Source organism: Tamandua tetradactyla, chromosome 2 (assembly GCF_023851605.1).
Source record: "Tamandua tetradactyla isolate mTamTet1 chromosome 2, mTamTet1.pri, whole genome shotgun sequence".
NCBI lineage: Eukaryota > Metazoa > Chordata > Mammalia > Pilosa > Myrmecophagidae > Tamandua > Tamandua tetradactyla.
The window spans coordinates 86,363,715-86,385,951 of record NC_135328.1 but is presented as its reverse complement, the minus strand read 5'-3'; the positions used below and the strand labels follow the sequence as shown (position 1 = coordinate 86,385,951).

Here is a 22,237-nt window from a genome sequence, read left to right as displayed (position 1 = left end):
ACTCTCAAATTCTCAGTAGAAGTGACCTTCCTTGATTCAAAGAAAAAAGACTTAATTAGTTGATTTTTCATACCTGCCTGTTGGTGTTTGATCCTGTGCCTGAATTAGCATAATTAAAATAGGGTCTAGTGTATGATTTTACATAATGATATGATATATAAAAAAGTAGTAAATTGTTGTGCACTCATTAAAGAAAAATGAACTAAAACAAGATGAACAGTGGACTACTAGAACTAAATGCCCAGAAGTTATAGAATTTACTTCCTAAAATGAATGGGTGGTATGGGAGTCATGGCTGTATTTCTTTGAATACCCCTTCCCTTTTTCTTTCTTTCCCTTTCTCTGTTTTCCTGGCAATCCAACACCATTATTATCAGTAGAGCAGTGACCCTATCACATATGAAATGTGACCCAATTATTTGCAGATTCAGCACCCTATGGAAATTTGAAATGGCTCTCAGAACACCATGATTGTGATATAATCAGTTTACTAAAAAGCATTTGTAATTAGAATTAATTTATGGCATATTTTTATATAGCATCTACATGCCCATAGTAAGCATATTTCGCTTTAAAACCAAAAGCATTCGACAGAAAATACTAATTTGGCCATGCTTGTAATTTCTATTTTCTTGCTATATTGGTCCCAAATGGTGATTTGCAAGTCATTTTCATGTTTTAACCTCTTTGAATAGCCATACTCACAACTGCGGCTGTATAATATCAGGCGTGCTTAACAACAGGAGGCCTGGATGCCAAGGAATCTATTTTCCGAACAGATGCCAATGCATTGTGTGCTGCATATATTCACAAATGCCAAGAAGCCTTTCTAAATGACTTGCTCTAATCCCTCGGCAGATTATGTTTCTAATTTATAAGAACTTTGCTTAATAGCCATGGATCGCCCTCAAACTTTCCATTCGTCAAGCATGAAATCAACAAGAGATTATTTTGTGTAGTTCCAAAAGGAACCCCTTATAATTCACCATATTCTGGAAACCAATGTGTTTATTTCCTCATCCTTATAGATTTGTTACTTGGTTATGTTGAGGTGAAGGGGCTGTCAACACTAGCAAGAAAAGCAGTAATAAAGATGCTCCTTTTTGAATATCCTATGTCTCCTCTTGGCAACTCCCGGAATAAACTCTAATATTTTCAAGTATTATGTACAAAGAGGGTTTAAGTCTTTTGTTGTGATATATAGACAGCAGCTTCCAAAGATTCATACAAAAACTTAAAACAGTAAAAAGGCACAAATTCCAAGAATGAAAGCCAGGTTGCTTTGTTTCTTCTAGCACACAGAGCACCATTAAAGAGTGCAGAGCTTTTGGTCATTTCTAGGTGTCAGATCTGGGGTCAAGCACCCTTGGGCCGATTTCTAAATCTAAGAATATTCCTAAAGAAAGTACACATATTTTTGAAATAAATAACCTGAATGTGAAAAGCAAGTAAAGACCGATATCTTGTATAAAGTTAAGGAATATCAAAGGCTGCTGTTTCAATATGTAATGATCCTTTCTGCATGAAATTTATACCAATTTATATTTTGTGATATAGTTTGCAGATTTTATTTCCAAGTGTTTCCTTATTTCTGTCTCTTTCTGCCATTATTTCTTCTACCCAGTAAATTTTAGGTAAACATATATATATATATATATATATATATATATATTTGGAAATATATATTTTTAAATTATATTTTCACTGTACTACTCAATTTCTGAAGTATGGGTAAGTTTGACAATAGCCCGGTACTCTAACCCTTTTTAAAACACCAAATACACTTTAGTAATGCTTAAAAATAAAGATTTTAAATAATTGTTAGTGGTAGTCATAATGAATTTAGAAACAAAGCATACATATGTTATCATCAGAGATAAACTTGTAAAGTCCACACACAGTAAATGCTTTTAGTTAGAAATAAATCAGTAATTTACATATACATATAAATGGGCATGAGCCAATAAGTGTGATTGGCAAAATTACAGGATTTTAATGTGATTTTAGATCCACAAGCAAGAATAGTGAAGTAGTCTCCTTGTAGAGATATATCATTTATACAGATGGGGAATGGCCTACTATATAAAAAATAAAATGTCATACAAGATAATTTGGTGGTGTATATCAAACACTGATCAGGAAATCGATTTCAGTGCATGTGAAATTGTTAGATCATGGGAGTGGGGGGTGGGGGAGGGAATTATTCTGTTGTGGTACCAGGAGGATTCAGAGAGAAATGTGCCCCCAAAGTACCAACCTTCCTCTACTCTGAGCCCATGCTCAGTATAAGTCATTTATAATTAATAATAATATCTTTTCAGATAGAAAAAGATGTGATGTGCATAGAAGAGACAGTATCTTGGTCACTAGAATACAATGATTTGCTACCACCATAATGTAACAAATTCATTTATATAATTTAATATCTTCAGGATTTAATTTATTTAATCAATCGTCTGAAATCTGAAATTTTTTAGCACAACTAGGCACAAGAACTAAATACTGAACAGAATAAATTCACAAGGGATGGCACTTTGTGGAAAAATTTTAGCGAATGATCCTACTTTTTTTTTATCAACACTCCTGAACTTATCATAAACTCCATTTTCAATCTGCAAACATATTTCTCAATATCATTTATTGTGTAAAGTGTAATTATACTTCCAAGGAAATAATGGTGAGATTATTTCTAAATGATTTAGAAATATTATTGATCACATGCCCAAATGATTTATAAGCTAGGGGAAAGGGCATTGCATTTGAAATCATAAATCCTGCACTCAATTTTCCTTTTTCCAAGGAAAGAATCTATTTTCCTGGAAAAATTTCTTAATTTTGGACTGTCTTTTCTTGTTCAAAATATGTGATATAATATTTGTCCTAATTAACTTGAATTGGGTTGTGCTTGTTAATTAAGTAGATAGTCGAATTATTCCACCCAGTGTATTATTTAGATATACAGAATGCTTTTAATGGTACATATAAAGTAATTGTTAGATCAAATTGTGACAGTTCATTATATACAACTGTGGCTAGAATATTCCCTTTTCTTTAAGAAAAGAAATCTAAAATATACAGAATATTAAGAATAGCAAAGCAAAAAGGTGTTGTGTTCTGTTTGTTCCCCTGGGTCTTTTGTAAGCTGGAAAATTTTACTTGTAGCAATATTTGAAAACCCTGTAATTCATGTTGACTCAAGAAATCAGTAAATAGGGTATTTTAGACAATCCTCCCCCATCAAGATCATCTACTTTGATCTTTTTCTTCATACCTCTGCCTCCACTCAGGGCAATCACCTCTTCCAGAAAATGATCTCTAAAAGGATCAAGGCCCTCAACTTCTACTCCACAAATTCTGGATGAGATCATTAAAATGCAAAGCCTTATGTATGAAGTATTAAACTCATAGTTACATTCTTGAGAATATGGATATTTTGCAACTGGACTCAAAAGACAATCAAGGTTATCAATTCATAAACTCCCCCTTTTACCTATTATCATGCTAAAATATCTGTGAAGAAATAAGTAAATGAAAAGGAAAGTTGATGGGAATAAAGCATAAGGTATTCAGATTAAAACACCCCTTTGAGCCTAATTCAAAATAACTTTCAGTCAGGCATGCACCTCGGTTAAAATGATGTCAAATTTTAAAAGACAGATGTCTCTGCTTCTGAAAATGAGACATCCAACATATCTTTTTCTCATTTTATTGTGGCCTTACGTATAATTACTGCTAAACTCTCTAGGAAATAAATCGCTCCATGTTCTCTTTCAACCGAAGTGCAAAAAAACCTCAATTATTTATATGCAATTAATTTTTTTCTACAAATTAAACTTGTATAATTATGCTATACACTAAAGTGCAGTTTTGACTAATTTCGTCCAATGAATGATTTGCTCAAGACAGTGGACCAGTGGGGCCAATATTGGGATAGACAACTGCTAGTGGCCTAGGCCCACTATAGCAAATACCTCAAACCCCATCCAATATAATTATATCTATGTGTGCATATCAAGTGATCGCATATTTTTCTCTAGCTTTTCCCCATTTCTCTAAAAAGTGCATACAGCTTTCCAGCTTTCATCTCCAATTTCCTATAAAAGTAAATGACATGACCATCTACAGTTTTTTGCAAGATGTTTATATCCTAGTTATCTGATTCCTCAGCATCCAATCAGTTACCAACTCTCTACAATTCTGGTTACAAATCTTTCTGGACTCATTCTCTCTTCTACAGAATCATTCCATTAACTGAGGCCTGAACTGTCAAGCTTTAAAATGGATTTTAATACATGCCTTTGCTCATCTCTATCTCTATCCACAGTTCTCTATACATGTGTGTATATGTATATATATGCCTCTCTCCTTAGCTCTGTCTTTCTTTATCTTCTTTCTCTACCTTGATCTCTGTCTCTATTGTCTCTAATGCTATATGTTTGTAACTTCAGCTGCACAGATCACTTATTGTTTAAAAAGTTCAGTCTTCTATAATTTCAAACTTTTATACATTCTCTACAAATTCTTTTATACCTATCCAACCTTTTTCTCCCATAGCATTTTGTACATTGACCTATTTTAAAAGAATTTTCTGCACCAGAATAAATCTTTTATGTACTTCCCTCTCTCACTGGACCCTCTTTTGTCTCTTTTCTCTGAACCTTATGTTCTGTACTCGTTCATGAGGCCTAGAGTTGTAGCATTATTATTTCCTGAAGTGGAATAACAGTTAAATTAGGGAGGTTTCTAAAAGGGAAGAAACTCTGCTTTTCTGTAATCGGGGAGATTTCTTCACATCCATGTTTGAGGAGGTGAGCATTTTTACCACTAGCTCTATGTTTCTTGGGGACAGGGCCCATGTGGTTTTTATGTTTTTGCATGGGTAGGCACCAGCAGTCGAACCTGGGCTCTGGCCAGCATGGCAGGCAAGAACTGTGACACTGAGCCACCACTGCACAGCCTACATGTTGCTTTTTGATTCCTGACATTTAGCACTCAACAATTAGGACTCAACAATTATGTGCTAAATGAATACATTTTTTAAAAAAACTTGAGAGTGATTTACTTACACTAAGAACAATATAACCAGAATCAATGTTTCAAACTCAGCAGAAAGGCTTTTTTTAATTTTCTGATGATGAATTAAAACAATTACAATAAAATATCAATTTTCTAATTTGGTTCTTTTGAGCAAAGTTGAGAGTCATCTTTGAAGATAATTTATTTTGACGTCTGTTCTTATAAGCTAAGCAAGTGAGTCGCTCTGTTTCTGAATTCCTATACCCCTGCGGCTGAAACTTGGATCCATCCTGAGAAGTAAACATGAGCCTTGTTCCTATATTGAGGGAAATAAATATTGTAAATATGCTTTAGAGGCAGCACTAGATTTATAACAAAGAGAAAGGACCATTTATATTACCAATTTTTGCTTACACTGCTAACATTTTTCCTTTTAAAACAATGATATCTACCTCCTCCCACAAGAATCCATTTCCAAGGTGCTGACTGAGCCTCTTTAAATTTTAGTTTCTTGAAAGAGATTTTCCACAATTGTTCTGGAATATTCTGCCTCAGCTTTGGGAAATGCTCTAAGTTAGTTCACCATGATGAAGGAAGATATAAGTGAGCTATAAATTCTATTGCAGAGTCATGTTCACCTTCGTTGCAATAAAGCCTGCAATGCTGTTGGTTTTTCAAGATTTGGAGGAAAAACTGCACAAATTCAGATGTACGTGGAGGCATGATAACTTTCAGTACCTGTTACTAAATATCAAATGTATGAAATGTCAGTGCCCAGCTTCTCCAAACACTGACAGATGTAACTGACAATTCAACTGCCTTCTTCCACTCAGGCTGTTCCATCACTTCCAGTTGCGAGTGCTCAGTCTCAAAGAATTCTACAAGCAGCTGCAGGACCTAGAGGTACAGGAGCTGGTGGCAGGTGCGCAGGGCTATGGGCAGTGTGCCGTTGAAAGGACCAGGATTCTGATATAGTACAATCCATCCACTTTAGTACACCAAAATGTCCTCAATTCTGCCAGCATTACAGAGGCCCCTTTGTTCGCATTGCAACACAAATTGTGAACAGTTTTAAAAGCTCTAGGTGTTGACTTCAGCTCCTCTCTATTAGTGGTTATTTGCTTGTTCTTCCAGGTCTCAAGCATGCTTGTGGCCTATGGCAAGATGCGGATATACTTCTGTTTGTGGTTCTGGATGATCCTGGTCCCTGATTTAAAGAGTGGCTGCATAAACAGATCCAGAAAGGCCAGCACTGGGATGAGTTCCTAACAGGAGGAATGTCCATGCTTGTCAACATCTGGAACAAGACTGTGACATTGTCGGGATTCAGCTCTCCTTTGAATAGCCCCAAGGGCCTAGTGATCCTGCATTAGCAGCTGTGCCTGCTCCTAGAGTGATCCTGCTTGCAGCATGACCTTTTTCCGGAGCAAAACACTGAACTTCCTGAGCAATCCTGCGCTTGAATGAGCCCTTTGTTTTTGGGCTGGCCCGGACATCATCACTTGGACGAATAGGTATGTATGCTCCAAACCATTTTGGCAAACTCAGGGAGATATTTTTTTCTAGGTTTTCTTCTCCATCAAGAAATTGTAGATGCAGAGGTACATGGGAACTCTTGAGAATACTTCTAATTGCAGGTAAATGGTGGCTATTGGTGACACCTTTTAATTTTATCCTCATTCCAGGAGAAGGTGTGTGAAGAGATATTGTAGGAGCAGGAATGTTACTTTGCCAGACATTCAATTGACTCTTGAAAATGTTCCACTAAGATTTATTAGTCTAGAGTTATGAGAATAGGAAAAACTTGTTAGCCATTGAAGGGAAATAGTACTTCCGCCATTTTGTTCTGAGTAAAGACGTTGCTAAACTGGAGTGTTAATGTTAGCCTCTGCCTCAGCCTATATATGTTAGGTGAACATATTTTTTCTTTTGCCCTGACGCCGGTAGCTAACATCATTCTACTCTGAATTAAGAATCTCCATTATCATAGAAACAGGTCCTATTTCAAGGGATAGACCCCAATGTTACCTGAAGAAATGCTCTTGTCACTGTTAGGGTGACAAAGACTACACCTCCCATTGAGAAACACTTATAGCATTTAGCACAATATTCCCAAAATCGAAAACAGTAAGGACTTAGTAACAAAGAAAGTATGTACTATTTGTTTTACTGACATTAAAGATTTGTGAAATATTTAGGACTGAAGTTTAGCTATTTATATACTGTTTTTCAGTTGAGTATCTACATAAGTTTAAATTTTATATTTGTTCTATTGTCTTTGTTTTGTTGAACATGTATTTAAGTGCATATTTATTCAATCACCCATACGAACACACTTTTTTGAATCACTAGTGAGAGTTTGGAATTATAAGTACATACAAATCAAAGAACATGGGCTAAAAGAATATGCAAGCATTTGCAGAGATATACTGCATTGAAAACCACCTTTTCTTGATAAAATGTGTAATTTATGCAGCTATTAGAGCAGTGTTTCAATCACATTTATTTCTCATTTTACAACAGTCCACATGTAGATAACATTGAAATTTATATCCTGAGCTGTCAGTTTTTCCAGCTATAAATATATAATGTGCATTAAAGAACTTTCCAGAAATGTAAATTTTTTTCTGTCAAACGATAGATGAAGTAGACTATTTTACTTAACAAACTTCAAAAGCCAGTTCAAATAGTCATTTAAAACTGTCTTAATTCATTTGTTTTGCTTCTTAATTTAGAAATATTTTGTATATTTTCATGTGAAAAATTAAATCTAATAAAGATTTATAATTATTAGAATAAGCATCTCATATATATAAAAGTGCATGTTATATATTACATATAAATACTCTTGATCTTTAAAAATGCTATTTTTGATAAAAATACAAACAGACATCCAATCACTTAAAATAATTAGTTTTAAAAAATCACATACCCATTCCTAAAATGAATACAGGTGAATAATTTTTTGTTAGAATTGCAAAGTGTAGTTCAAACATTATTGGTAAAAATTCAAACTAGGTACTGTCAATAGTTTTGTAATGCTTTTTAGAATCTATCCTTTATCCTGCATTAAGTGGTGGTAATAGGCTCAGCATAAAATTAATGCTATGTATTTGTTGGATTGATCTTTTGTATACTTTTTCAAAACTTGTGCCTAGACTTCCTCTCTCAAACTCCATTTAATCATAGATCTTATAGAATTAATATCTACCCTATTGTTCTAGTTGGCTAGCTGCTGGAATGCAACACACCAGAGATGGACTGGCTTTCAATAAAAGGGGATTTATTTAGTTATAATGTGTAGTTCTTCAGAGGAAAGGCAGCTAACTTTCAACTGAGGTTCTTTCTTACATGGGAAGGCACAGGGCTATCTCTGCTGGCCTTCTCTCCAGGCCTCTGGGTTTCAACAACTTTCCCTGTGGTGATTCCTTTCTGCATCTCCAAAGGCCTGGGCTAAGCTGTGAGTGCTGAGATGAGGTATTCGGAGCTGCTTGGCCTTTGCTACATTGAGTTCTCTCGTTTAAGCTTCAAGCCAATTAAATCAAACATCATTCATTGCAGCAGGCACGTCTCCTAGCCGACTGTAGATGTAATCAGCAACAAATGAGGTTCACGTACCATTGGCTCATGTCCACAGCAACAAAACGTGACACCTTCACCTGGCCAAGTTGACACCTGAACCTAACTACCATACCTGCCCTTTGACACCTATTGGCTTCAGTGCTATTAAGCACTTTTACTTTGCACAGGTGCTAATTACTGGGATTTATTGTAGGGATTCTGTAAATTGAAACATCTAGAAAAGAAATAGTTGCAATTGACTGAGTGTCAGACTTGAGAGAATAAAGCAATACATTTTAGGATACAAAGCAGCTCAAGAGATGCAGCCTGTCCAGCAGTGGGTGTACATTGCTGGCGGCTGTTCTAGAAGGCAATGTTGGTGATTTAGCATCTTTATGTACCTCTAAGATGCCTGCTGTCAACTCCAGATCTCTGCTCACACATGAATTCTGGTTACTGCCATCTCTATGACATTATCCTCTCCCCTCACCAGCAATTATTCACTTACATATGCAAACTATGCCTAACGAGTATTTTATTGGTTTAGTTTTTTATTATCTAGTTTAGAGTGACTTATCTAAGGATCATTTTTGTTCCAGATTACTTCATATTTCCTTTGTCAGCCTAAAGAGAGCCACCAAGGCCTAAAGAACCCAATCCTGTTCCAGTCATCTGTGACCAAGTGGGATCAAGGGTCCCATTTTCTCAGGAAAGGGCTGAGGGGTGGCAGTCTCCATTCTGACTGCATGCTCATCTAGACCTCTTGGATTTGCACAATTTTAGTCTTTTTTATGTAACATGACTGTAAATGCAGTCAATCTAAATGCATCTCTCCAAATGCAGAGAGTGCCATCATAGTATGCTGTTCCTCTGGGAGTCCCCAACTGGTCTCATGTAGGCTCAAGCTACAGCCAGCCCCCCTTCTCTTACACTACTTGCATCATGAGTAACTGGTAACAAGTGGGCATTTAAAAATAGTTATGGACTTATGATTTATATGCAGAGTTGAGGTCCCCTTTTATTTCAAAGCTGCTTCATTCTACAATATAATTAGGGAATTAAGAATTTTATTCATTGAAACAAAGAAGAATTTTAAGGCAAAATTTATTTTCCAAAATACTAATCTACTGCAGTACAGGGAGATGCTAAACTTAGAAAGATGTACATCCCGAAATTTTTAATGAAATATGGTATGTGCATTGCTAAGTAAAAAGTGCAGAGTAGATTCTAGGTATAGTTGAAAGCAGTAATCTAGATTTATCCTTATTTACGTGAAAGGGATAATAGCGACTAGCATTATTAAAACAGAGGTGTGTCTTGGGGATTTTTGTAAATGAAACAAAACTAGTAAAAACGTGATATGGAAACTTATGTACTAAAACAGGTATTCTTAACTCAGTCACGTTCTTGAGCAGGGTAGCGGTAAGTAGGGAAGGTAAAATTATCATGAAATTTCATGATGACAGATACTTTTTCTTCCTCTTCTTTTGATGGAAAATCAGGCAGGGTGGCCCATCTGGCAGTGTAGTCTAGTTAAGTGCTTGAACTTTGCCATCAGGAAGACTCAGTTTCCATTCAAAAGTGTCCTCATAGTAGCTCTGTAAATAAACTCCCCAAACCACGTATTTTTACCTGTAAAATCAGGGGACTAGCACTCTACCACATGGTTGTTGTGATAATTAATTAATTAACTAAAGTGATAAATGTAAGACACCAAACAGAGAGTATAGCACATTGCATGTGCTCAAGAATTGATAATTATTATATTATTACTATGGTATCCTGAAAATAATAGTAAACTGGAAAATAGAATTTAGGAGTTCTAGAACCTGTTTTATAAAAGACTTTCATTCTGTAATGAGCCCTCTGGCCTTCAATATCTTCATCTGCGTAACGAGATCTTTATTAAATGATATTTGTATATCTTCTTGGTTGTAATGTTTTGCATGCATCTAGAAAAAATTATTAATGAATGTAATATTTCTAAATTATATTAGTCTTTAAAGTTGCCTAAACAGATGTTGATATTTCATCAAATCACCAATAACCCTGAAAACAACTTTGTCATTTAACGTAAGCCCCTGAATTTCTAACCATAAATAAGTTGGAAAAATGTAGAAGTCCACCATCACAGAAACCTAACCCCAGCACCCAAGCTACCACAGGAGACCTTCTTACCACCTTGTATGACTCCTTCATAGTTTTACATTGGGAGCAAGAAAAGTTGTTGGCACACTGTAATTATTTAGTTAGTGTTTGTTGAGAAAAGATATTGACAAACAAATACTTTGAGTTCATTTAAGCCACATTGTGGATAATATGCCCTTTTTTGGACTGGTCAGGAATCCAAATCCTCTTTTATATTATGAGTTTTAGGTTGAAATGTGATTCCATTTTTAAATTGATATGTCAGAAATATAACTTATTCATCAATGTAGTATAGGGATTTCTAAATAGGGTAATCAAGCACGTTATTTTGAAATAAGTGATATTTTAACATCCAAAAATGAAATGTATTCTTATTTAATCACCCAAATTTAAGTGCTAAAATAAGAAAATGTCATTTTTGTTTTAAATGTCATTTAATTATATAGTGCTCTTTAGGTGATTGTGACAAAAGTTGGATAAATTTAATTAAAACATTTTTATTTTAAGATAATTTAACAAGGAACATCAATAGTTAAAATTGCATTAAACTGAAGTTACAGTCTGAAGTGCAAGACTTAAGATTGATTTTGAGGTAAGACAAATTATTTCTAAAGTATAATAAAAAATAGCTGCCATAATTTCTCCCATCCTTGTGTACATTATACTTTGCAATGTGGCTCTGCTACTCTTCCAATCAAGAGGTTGAGGATTTATCTACCCCCTTGAATCTGGGCTGGCCTTGGGTTTGCTTTGATCAATATAATATGGTGGGCAAAATGATGTTCAATTTCCAAGAGGTCTTACAACTTCTGCTTTATCCATCTTGATTATCTGAAATTGAAATGTGAAGCCCAGACTAGCTTCTTGAAGGTGGAAATTATATGACGAGACAGTTCTAGCATATAGCAAGCACACCCTTAACATTGTGAGTTAGCCCATCTTGGATCATTGAGCCAGATGACCAAAGAGTGTAATATAGCAGTAGAAGAATAACTTAGCAGTGTCCAACCCAAATGATCAATCTTCAAAATGATTAGTACATAAATGGTCATTGTTTTAATTCCCTCTTTTTGAAGTGCTCTGTTATGCAGCAATAATGACTGAGAGCTGACGTGTGTGTAGTGTACATATATGTGCATGAACGTAAGTAGTATCTATCAATCAGAACCTCAAGATATTATGAATTTACCATAATCAAATTCAAATGCAACATTTTGCCCTGTGTTAATTGGATACCAAAACATGCTTGTCTAATTGTGTAAATCTGACAAACATTAGCATTTATCGTTTACAATTGCATACATTTATAGCACAATATAATGAGGTGAGTCTTAGCACTACACAGGGCTAATATGGTATGCTTGAAATAAATAATTTTGGATTTCAAGTATAAAGGTCATATTGGAAGTTCTCATAATTCAGGCATCAATGCCGGATGCCTGCCTGACTCAACATCTAAAAGTCAAACTCTGTTTAACAAACTGACATATTGTTTCTGAAGATATCTATCAATTATAGGAACAAATAAATTATTCAAAATACAGGCATGGAAAGTATATTTAATATGGCAGCCACACGAATAAATATTTTATTATTTTTTCAAAGCTAATCTTCAGATATTCTATATAGCTAAGCAATTTTAAAAAAAGTAAATTTTGAATAAAATGATCTCATTAAACATCTTTTAGCTGGCCATCACCACTATAACAAAACTCGGTTGACAAGTCAATGCCAGTGGCAGAATAAGATTGAATATATAAATTCCAAACAAAACAGGAGAGATTAGAAATATATTATACTTAATTTTTTCATTGTTGTTCTAGAACGTAATTACTTTTTCTCTATTTGTAATTCTGATCTTAATAAGATCTGTGTTGCCTTCAGCTCAGGGAATAAGCAGAGACATTCCAGTGGAAGTTATGACCATTTATCTTGGAAAAGTCAGAAACCAATTAGGGTCCTATTAATCTAACAGATATATGGCGACCTGAGTTAGTAGTGGAAAATCGAGAAATATACCTCCGACTTGAAGAGTTTTCTGGGAACCCCACCACCTAACTAAACACTTCTGTTTTCCAATATATCCTGTTACTTTTGTGATCATAAATTAGTTTCTTCAGTCAATTGTGTCTGAAATAGAGCCTGGTATCAAGCGCTAAATTACTATTAGACCGAAAAACGGGAAGTATCCTTGTTAAACCATAAACCTTTACACGTTTTCTTACAATGGGGACGTAATACAAATATTTTTGGTGATTCATTATCAAATACTACATTGTATTAATATCCTCAAATGCCATCATAAAGATATAAAAAACTGTTGTCATTTCTACTCCTCACAAGGGTTTGCATTATCATTTACAATCCTTGAAACTAACTTAAAATGAATACATTATTATTGTTTTCATTGTATGGAAAGAAAACCTGAGTTTTTATAAGGTTAAATAACTGCCAGCTTCACCTTACCCCATGATAGATCTGAATTTGATATCAGATGTTCTGATTTCAAATAATTTATGTGTAATTATTTTGTTAAATTAAATGCTCAGTACTCTCTGATCTAAATTGTCCTTGGAGACAATTACTGAAAAGTACCTATAAAAGAAATGCAAATTGAAATGTTCTATCCCAAGTCAGTAATTGGAATGAAAGCAGCCCTACCATAAAAAGGGGATGTGAGTATTGAAGGAACACAGAATTTTAAATATTTGAATAGAATTAAAACCACAAAACATTCCCAAAGAAAAGTCAAATTTTACAAATGACATATTTGTGATGATCATCAATCTTTATAATAAAGATTGAAATGGTCATTTTGAAATTGTATCAGACAAATAAAAGCAAACATCCTGTGACAAAAAGTCAAATAACCTGTAATATTGTGGAATGGAATTTATGATCATAAAAGGGGATTCCTCATACTGAGTTCAGGGGAATAACTGAGTGGAGAACAGGTCATTCCACTGGTTCCATAGCTATCCATTACAACGATGCTGTAGAAAAGAGTCCTGTCTCTGAGAGGGCGAGGTGAGAGGTGTTGGGGAAACATTAATGGATTTTTTGCATGGACTATTGCACCTCTTTTTTAAAACAAGATACTAGGAGTGCTTAATTGATTTAATGCTATTCAGATTAGTAGTTTTGTAAAAAAAAAAAAGTAAAAAGAACATTTATTAATTTTTTCAACAAATATTTATTGAGCATCTATCTACTCTATGCCAGGCATGTTCCTGCACTGGAGATACAGCAATGAACTGAATGCAGACAGTTAAACAATGTCCTTAAATTTGGAATTAAGCTGAATCCATCTCAAAATATTGCAACAGAGTATAATGGAAGTAGTATATTAAAGAAACAGAAATCGATGTAGTTTTGAGAAGTTTGTGAATTTGATATTTGGCCATAAAGAACAAGTAAAGTTTGAAAGAGTTGAAGGGAAAACACGAAAGTTATTTAATTTATGAGAGAGTACATGCTCAAAAACAGCACAAGGTTGGACTGAGGTTTTCTTTCAGTAATTTTTATTATTTATTTTTGACATAGGATATGTTCTATTCTAATATACTTCATCTTAAATAATATTTTTTTCTTTATAAAATTGGAGCAATAATAGTACATATACATGGGAAACAATCAAACATTGTAAGCTGACGAAGTTTAAAATTTAAATGAGAAATATGGGTTTTATTGTGTTCTTTTAAACGGCTTTTAAAATACTATTTCTATTTACATAAAGTAAAAATCTCATTTTTGGCTAGTTTTGTGGATTATTTTTGACATAGGATATGTTCTATTCTAATATACTTCATCTTAAATAATATTTTTTTCTTTATAAAATTGGAGCAATAATAGTACATATACATGGGAAACAATCAAGCATTGTAAGCTGACGAAGTTTAAAATTTAAATGAGAAATATGGGTTTTATTGTGTTCTTTTAAACGGCTTTTAAAATACTATTTCTATTTACATAAAGTAAAAATCTCATTTTTGGCTAGTTTTGTGGATTTTGACATATAACAAATTATATACTTTATCAATTATATTTTATATATAATATATACTAAATTGTATATATTTAATATAATTGTGTAACCAGCACAAAATCAAGATAGAGAAGTATTACATGACAATCTTAAAATTCCATTGTGATGGCCCTTTATATAGAGACCCTTTCTCCTATGACCAGTACCCTGGCAATGATTAAATTGTTCTCTGTTCATATAAATGGAATAAAATATCATATAGATGGAATAAAAAGTATGTTGCTTTCAAATCATGCATCTTTTACATAGACTAAGGCATTTGACTTATCTGTGTTGTTGTGTATATTAGTAGTTTGTTCTTTTTGAATTGGGTTTTATGGCTGTGTCGTCAATTATATTCACCAGTTGGACCTTTGACTTATTTCCAGTTTTTGACAATTATGAGTAAAAGCAGTATAAGGATTTGCACTCAAGTATTTGTATAAATGTAAGTTTTCATTTCTCTTTGGGAGATACCCAAGAGTAAGATTACTGGTCATATAATAAGTATATGTTTTAATTTCGAGGAAAGTGCCAAAATGTTTCCAAAGTGATTGTACCATTCTGTATTACTACCAGGAATACCTGAGAGTACCAATTACGTTAAATCCTCATAAGTATTTGGACATCTCATTGTGATTTTAATTTCCATTGCCCTGATGGTTAATGATGTTGAGATTCTTTGCATTTATTTAGTAGCTATATGTATGTAGAATTTGATGAAGTATCTATTCAAATCACTCGTCCCCATTTTTCATTTTACGTCTTTTGTGAGTTTTATTTTATTTTATTCATTTCCTTTTCTCATTGTGAGTTTTACTTTATTCATTTGCTTGTTTTCATTAGAGAAGTTGTACATTTACAAAAGAATAAAATACAGGATTTCTATTTACCGCTCTACCACTAACACCTTGTATGGGTATAAAGCATTTGTTAACATTGACGTTAGCACATTTGTATAATGGTGCTACTACTTAAAGTCCATGGTTTGACATAGAGTTCACTGTGTAGTATAGTTACATGGATTATTTTTAAATTTTTATTCTGTTACTCTATATGCAATCTAACATCCCCCCTTTTAATCACAGTCAAATGTATTTTAAGTGTTAATTGTATTTACAGTGTTGTGCTACCATCACCATCATCCATTATCAAAACACTTCCATCATTGCAAAACAGGAACCCTGCACATTTTAAGTCTTGACTTTCAATTCCCTATTTCTACCCTGTCCCCAGGTAACCTATATTCTAGTTCCTAACTCAAGGGTTTGCTTATTTTAATTGTTTCAAATCAGATCATACAATATGTGTCCATTTGTGCCTGGCTTATATCACTCAACATGATGTCTTCAGGGTTTATCTTGATCTTGTTTCTGATCTCAGGGAAGAGTTCAGTCTTTCACCATTAACTAGAATGTTAGGTGGGGGCTTTTCATATATGCCCTTAATCATGTTGAGGATTTTTATTTCTATTTTTAGGATTCTATGTGTTCTTATTTAAAAAGGGTGCTTTATTTTGTCACATGCCTTTTCTGCATCATTTGAAATGATCAGGTGATTTTTCTCCTTCCTTCTGTTTGTGTGTATTGTATTAATTGATTTTCTCATGTTATAACCAACCTTGAATAGCATGAAAAAAAAAACTTCATCTGGGTGGATAATTCTTTGAATATGCTGTTGGATTTGGTGAGCTACTTACTATTTTGTTGATGATGTTTGTGTCTATATCTGTATGTGATATTGGTCTGTAGTTTTCTTTTCTCATGGTGTATTTATCTGGCTTTGATATTAGGGTGATTTTCGCCTTGTACAATGAGTCCCTCCTCTTCAATTTTTTGGGGACACTTTAGCAGAATTGGAGTTAAGTCTTTTTGGAATGTATAGTAGAATTCCCCAGAGAAGCCATCTGGTCCTGGGCTTTGCTTTGTTGGGAGGTTTTTGTTTTGTATTGTTTTGTTTTGCATGGGCAGGCACGGGTAATCAAACCAGGGTCTCCGGCATGGCAGGTGAGAATTTTGCCTGCTGAGCCACCATGGCCCACCCTTGGGAGGTTTTTGATTACTGATTCAATCTCTTTTCTCATAATTGTTTATTGGAATCTTCTATTTCTCCTTAAGTCAATGTAACTAGTTTGTGAGTTTATAAGAATTTGTCTATTTCATATAAATTATTGGCATGCAGTTCTGTATGCCAAAAAAAGGACATATTATAGTCTTTTTTATTTGAGTAGGGGAATGTTCCCCTTTCCATTTCTTATTTTCTTTATTTGTATCCTCCCTCTTTTCTTCTTTTTCAGTTAAGGTTTGTTAATTGCATTGATCATTTAAAAAAAACAACTTTTGGTTTTGTTGATTTTTCTCTATTTTTTATATTAATATTTCATTTATCTCAGCTCTAACCTTTCATATTTCCTTCATTATGCTCATTACAGGCTTGTTTGCTCTTGTTTTTTCTAATTCTTACAGCTTTGCAGTTAGATCTCTGATTTGAAGTCTTTCTTCTTTTTTTTTAATGTACATTTTTAGAGTTATAAATTTTCCTCTCAGCAATGACTTTATTACATCCCATAAGTTTTGCTATTTTGTCTCTAGACAATATATATGAATTGTGGGTGAAAGTTTGTACCTTTTCATATAGATAACCAATTGTTCCAGCAACAATTATTTAAAATACTGCCTATTCTCCATTGCATTGTTGTAGAAAAATAATTGATTAAATATGTATTGGTTTATTTTAAAATCCTCAGTTCTGTTCCATTGAACTATGTGTCAATCCTTTCTCCAGTATCACACTGTGTTGACTATAGGTAATCAGATAGTGCGAACCCTCCAATTTTGTTACTGCTTTTCAAAATTATTCTGGCTACCCTAATTCCTTTGCTTTCCCATTTAATTTTTGAAGCAATTTATCAATATCTACTAAAAAAAAGCTAACTTTTTTTGTTGGATTATATCAAATTGATATTTCAAATAAAAAGAGAATTGACATTTTAAAAATGACTTCCAATTTTGGGAAATGATATAGCTTCCTATTTATATGTACTGTGATTTATTAGTTCAGTATCTTGAAATATTAGGCATACAGATGCTCCGTGTATTTTGTTAGATTCAGAATAGTTATTTCATGTTTTTAGTGCTATTGTAAATAGATCTTTAGATTTTAATTTCCAGTTATTCATTGCAAGTATATGTAAATAAAAATCAATTTACTGTAGTGACCATTTATCCTGCCACCTTTATCAACTCAGTTGTTAGTTTTAAGAAGCTTGTTTTGTAAATACATTGGGATCTATGTATACAGTTGTTTCATCTGTTTATACAGACTCTTTTATTTCTACCTCTCAAATCTATATACTTTTCTTGCCATATTGCCCTTGCTATTATTTCTACTATAATGCTGAATAAGACTTGTTGGAATAGAAATTTTTTTCTTTATTTCTAATCTTCCCGGGATAGGATTCAGTATTTTATCATTAAATATGATACAACTTGTAGGTTTTGAGTAGGTCGCCTTTATAAGATTTGAGTACTTCCCTTCTGCTGCACTTTTTTTTTTTCTTTTAACATGGGCAGGCACCAGGAACTGAACCCAGGTCTTCAGCATGGCAGCTGAGAACTCTACCTGTTAAGCCACCATTGCACTGCCCTGTTCTTGTTTTAAACACTTTTAATCAGTAATTGATGTTGAATTTGGTTGAATGCTTTTTTTCGCATCTGTTGAGGTGAGCATAAGATTGTTAATCTTCAGTCTGTTGATATTGTTTATTAACTTGATATTTGAATGCTGAATCAAACAATCCCTGGATAAACACCACTTTATAATCTTTCCATGTATTGCTGGTTTATATTTTCTTGAGAATTTTTTATCTATATAAATGAGTTTATTGGACTAAAATTTAGCTTTCTTGATATGTTATATAGTTTTAGTTTCTGGTTAATATTAGTCTGATGAAAAAGGTTAGGAAATATTACCTAATCTTTTATTTTGTAGTAGAGTTTGCTTAAAATTTCTTCCTTAAATATTTGCCACATTTCTCCTCTGAAGCTATCTAGGCCTAGAGTATTCTTTCTTGGAAATATTTAGCTACAAATTTGATTTCTATAATAAATATAAGGCTGTTCCTCTCATTGATTTCTTCATGAATGAGTATTGATAGTTTATGCCTTTCAAATAATATGCACATTCTATCATAGATGATGCCAATTTTATGGACATATATGGGCTTGTTATATACTTTCATTATGCTGTTAATTATGCTGGGGCAGTGATGTCTACCCTTTATTCCATTGATACTTTCAGCTCTGTCATCTAGTGATCTATCTCTCTATCCATGTCTAGCTTTCTATCTCTTTTCTTGGTAATTCTGGCAAGATATTTATCAATTTATTGATTTTTTTCTAGAAAACAGATTCTGCTTTTGTTAATTTTCTCTAATGTTGTCTGATTCAATTCCATGGCTCTCTTTGCATTTTTTCCCTTCTTAGTTTAGTCTTAATTTGCTCATTTTTCTAGTTGTAAGGTGGAAGGTTAGACTATTGAAACCTTCTTTTCTAACATTTTCATGTAATGCTATAAATGTCTCCAACAGCACTGCCTTAGGTGCATCTTACACATTTTAATGTTGTGCTTCTGTTTTTTTAAATATTTTCTAACTTCACTTGTGACTTCCTTTTTGACCAATGCACGATTTAGAAATCTATTATTTATTTTCCAAATTTTGGGCAGTTGTCTAGATGTCACTCATACTTATTTCTAGTTGAACTCAATCATGTGTAGACAACATACTTTTTGTGATTTCAATAGTTCTAAGCTTTTTGTGGGGAAGGTTCATTTATATATGTTGTGACTAAACTTTATCTTACCCATAAGGCAGTATATATTAGCAGCTGGGAAAGTGAGCTTAGAATAACCAGATCAGACAGGTATGGTAAGATACATTAAAATTTTGGTGAACAGGAGAGAGCTGCAGTAGGTTTAAAATATCTGCTGTGGTGAATCCATTATGGAATCAATAAGAGCTGAAATACTTCCACCTTTGACCAAGTTGGAATAACAAGGGCTGGATTTATTCACCTAACAAAAGTAATAACAACAGGGTGGGCCACGGTGGCTCAGCAGGCAAGAATGCTTGCCTACCATGCCAGAGGACCTGGGTTCAATTCCCGGTGCCTGCCCATGTTAAAAAAAAGAAAAACAAAAAGTAACAACAACAAAAAGGAAAATATAGAGAACAATTGTTTTTAAGATACTGGAAATCAAGATACAAAGGACAATGTCCCTGAGAACTAGTATAAAAATGAGAAAAGAAAGAGGACATCAGTGGGAACACCGGGGGAATCTGAATATAATCTGCAGTCTGTATAATATTATTGTACTAATGTTAATTTCTTAAGTTTGATAAATGTAGCATGATCATGTAAATGTTAATAGAAGGGGGAGTTTGGTGAAGGATATATGGGAACTGCCTGTACTATTATTATAATTCTTCTGCAAATCTGTATTAATTCCAAAGATATCAAGATGAAAAATTATAACAGAGTTATCCAAGAACATTTAAACCTGATTAAATATAATTTTGGAATGTTCTGTGACTCGAAAGATACCACAGAAAACCTTTACTTGATAAAACAATCATAATTTATGCTTTCAAAATATTTCAGTTTACAGTTACTTTGCTCTCATTCTACAAATAATGAAGCAGCAAAACAATATCAGTCTTAAATCTTCAAATAAGAAAAACACGTCTTTAACAATGTGCCACCATTATTTCAAGTGTTGTAGAAATGTCCACCTCATGTGTAGAGCTGACAGATACACTTCTTTTTTAAATGTCTCTACATAGGGCTTTTTAGATTCTCACATTTTTATAGAAATCACTCAATATTCTTTTGTTTATAAATGTGGATGTAAATGTGAACAATCATACATTTTTATCTTTCCTGGCTCTCATTTAATGCAGCATAGAAGAGAAATCGATCATATTTTTAAAGAAAAGTCAAGAGGTTGATAACTGGAAGGATGAATGTCCATTTTCCCAAATGAATATCTTTTTTCTCAACTAGTCCTGTTAAATCTGAAACTATGTGTAACATAAAAATCAAAGCAATGAGGCCACTTGTCTACCAGGATAGCTTCTCATTCAGTAAATGCAACAAGACACTCTTTAATGTCAAGGCACCACATGTAATTGTCTCTGAGACAGACATCAGAAAGCATTTCCTAATAACTAATTTAGCATTCTTATGAGCATCTCACACCATTTAGCACTGTCAGGGTTTTTTTTGGTGTATTTTAGTTTACCACTTTGCTGTATTTTCAAAAGGATTGCCTGGAGCAATTAGCAGTCAAGTGAAGACAGAGATGAGATGTGCACCTCATCTCAAGGAGTGGTTGACAGTGAACAACTATTTCTGGTGCTGCATAATGATCATTTTGCTATTTCAAAAAATCTATATAAAAAAACTTCTCAGTAGCTCAATGAGCCACTTTCAAATCCTGTTTGACCTCTGAGGCATCTTCTCTGAAAAGGAGATATTTGTATATATATATATATGCTGAATAAATAAATCCTTATCGTGAACAAGGGATATGAATAGCCCTAAAATATCTGTGATCAGAATGAGCTCAACTCTATCCATTGCCCTTATCAGCAAGCCAAAGTGTCTTTTACTTTGGCTTTCCTACAAATCTTAGGAACTCTGAACAATTAGCAAGAAGTAGCTATTTTAGTTTTTTTCCCTGTTTCTCCAAAATAATTCTGCTTTGGTACATTGGGGAAATTACCTAAATCAAGTAACATAAGGCAATTAAAAATATTACAGTGATTTCTGCCCAGCGAATTGATATTTAAAGGTCCATCATTGAAGTTGCATACCACTTCTACTTTAATCTGGAGGATTGGCAGCTCCCTCTGCTGTTTCTCCTGGTGAGGTGCGAGGAACAAAGGCCCACCCCTTTGTGTAATTTCCTTTCCTGTGATGCTGGACTTTCACAGCTTGTCAATTAATGGCCTTCAAGCTGGCAAGCTTTCAAACACTGGCTGACTTCAGCAGCCTGATGGCACCTATAGGACACCTGCCTGGAAGACTGATCTACTTTAAAAGAAAGCTTGATACTGCTATTAAAGCAAGGCATGTGAATCACACTCTTTCTTTGAAGCTTTCTATTTCTGTGTATATCCGTCTGCTCTGTTTACAACAGATGCAGGCTTCTGAAAAGCGGTCCTGCTTGGCAATAAAAATTTGTGGTTTTGGAATGTTATTTCTTTTACATTTTTTTTGCAGTTTTTTTTTAACCACAGCACAGATTGGTTGGTATCTATTCTTCTAGAATTCATTCACATCATGTGTTCAATCCAGCTTTTTAATTTTCATCCTACTAAATACATTTTTTATGATAAAGTCTACGACTCTTTTAACCATGCTTTTGTTATTATAAACACAAAAGGCGGGGTGGGGGGAGCAGGTGCTATCTTCTCTCTAAATAGAA

The 22,237-nt window shown here is 33.7% G+C and overlaps 1 pseudogene; it reads right to left on the bottom strand.

Moving 5' to 3' along the window:
• Window positions 1-5,590: 5,590 nt before the first annotated feature.
• On the bottom strand, window positions 5,591-6,696 carry LOC143656992 (negative elongation factor D pseudogene; annotated as a pseudogene).
• Between the last annotated feature and the right edge of the window lie 15,541 nt (window positions 6,697-22,237).